This window comes from Curcuma longa, unplaced genomic scaffold, assembly GCF_044706935.1.
Source record: "Curcuma longa cultivar G26 ecotype Majalengka, Jawa Barat unplaced genomic scaffold, ITB_CL_G26_1.1 contig_9788, whole genome shotgun sequence".
Classification (NCBI taxonomy): Eukaryota; Viridiplantae; Streptophyta; class Magnoliopsida; order Zingiberales; family Zingiberaceae; genus Curcuma; species Curcuma longa.
The window spans coordinates 1-1,902 of NW_027435541.1; the positions used below are offsets into that span (position 1 = coordinate 1).

The 1,902-nt window shown below is 44.3% G+C and overlaps 1 long non-coding RNA gene across 1 annotated transcript; it reads left to right on the forward strand.

Moving 5' to 3' along the window:
* The first annotated feature begins 385 nt into the window (after window positions 1-385).
* LOC141819601 (uncharacterized) lies at window positions 386-1,629 on the forward strand. The gene is made up of 2 exons (XR_012601094.1): window positions 386-524; window positions 1,381-1,629. It is a non-coding gene; the product is annotated as an uncharacterized LOC141819601 (long non-coding RNA).
* Window positions 1,630-1,902: the final 273 nt, after the last annotated feature.

The following is a 1,902-nucleotide window of genomic DNA, read 5'->3' on the forward strand; positions in this document are numbered from 1 at the left end:
GTAACGCCCGAAAATTTCTCAATTTAATTCTAGAAATATGATATGAATTTTCTGGAATTTATGCATATTTTTATGGAATTTTTAGAGTATCGGAAGTAGCAAAAAGAAATACATCGCTTAAGTGGTCTGCGGGGAATTGAACTCGAGACCTATGACTTAAGCAGAATAGAGGAAACCAGTTGTGCCAGCAGCGGCTGCTGAAAGAGAAGAGATCCGAATATATTTATAGACGAGTTGGGACCTATTTACCCCTTGATATAAATAGACAACTTAAGTGGGAATTAGGGATTTTATTTTAATCACGAATTTCTTCCCTTCCCTCCTTGCAACCGCCGACGCCCTCTTCCTCCCTCCTCTTCACGCCGAACACCAAGGGCCAAGGCCACGGGACAACCTCCGACGAAGACTCCGGTACGAGGGCACCCGTCTCCGCGAGAGGAACTCATCGACGCAAGCAAATCGTCCAACAGCCTTCGTTTCCGGAAAACCCCACGGTTAAATCGTAAGGGAATTTAGCGAAACATGTAAGAAACTCCTCACCTGCAGTATAGGGCTTCGTTTTATGTTTTTCGATTGGTAGCTAACATGCTATGTAAGAATCCATGTTGGGGTGTGCTTAGCGCACGCCATGTGTTCGATAAAATGCCTTAGACACTTTTAAGCACCTTAGGACATGATACGTAGTCTTATTCAGTTATAGGGGACTACGGTCCATTGGGTAGGCTCCCATAGTAGCCTCTAGGTTCAGACAACCTAGCACGGGTTCAGATAACCCTTATGAAAACAAGACACACGAATAAGTAAGTAAATGTAATTCATTTTATGAGGCACTGTACAGGATCTTTGATCCAACGGGTTGGATTCCCGCAGTCATCCCGGGCTGGGCTCCCGCAGTCGGTCCCTAGGTTCAGATAACCTAGTAAGGGTTGGATTCCCTCAGTCATCCCGGGAGGGGCTCCCGCAGTCGCCCATAGCATGCTTATATCACGGTACAGTGCCGGGCCCAAAGCAAGAACATGATATAAATAACTTCACCTAGTATGTATATGGTTTTCAGGTTTACAGACTAGCTAGGTGAACACGATATAGGCACAAGAATGGCTAAGTTTAGATAATTTAGCTCAGTCCTCAGTTCATGCTAAATTGTATTCTCACAATCATTTGTATTGTATGATCCATGTTTATGTTTGGTTTATGATACATGCTTATGTCCAGTTTTCAGCTTCATGCTTTATGCGATGCCATGCCATGTAGTTTCTGATTCATATATGTTTTCAAGAACCATGTTTTAAAAACATATGCATCGTACATGTTTTAGTGAGGTAGAATGTTTCTTACTAAGCTTTTAGCTTACAGATTCTATTTTTCCCTATACTGCAGATAAAGGTAAGGGAAAAAGAGATTGATGAACTGGTGGAGGCTGAAAGATCAATGCAAGAGCAAAGATGTGTGTGGGCTAAAGGAACTGGAACTACGATCTTAATTGCCTTTGTGGTTAAGAGTTTAGAATTCCTGAACATGTTTAGATCAGATCTTAATTGCCTTGTGGTTTAAGTTTATAATTTCTGACCATGTTTAGATCATGATAAATTCCATAGTATCCTTATGCTAAGCCAAGTTTTATGTTTAGCCATGGTAGTATGTTTGTGATGCAATTAGAGCAGGTGGTTATATTGCTGCGTACGCTTGCCCAGAGTCTGACACGGCCGGGCCGTGTTAATCAGCACGGCCGTGCCAGAATGCCGTGGGGAAGCGGCGTGCCGTCCAGAATTTGACACGGCCTGGCCGTGCTAAGCAACACGGCCGTGCCAAAATCTGACGGGGAGCGTCCAGAGCCTGACACGGTCGGGCCGTGCTAAGCAGCACGGCCGTGTCGGCTGCAACCTCCGAATACGGGAAAGT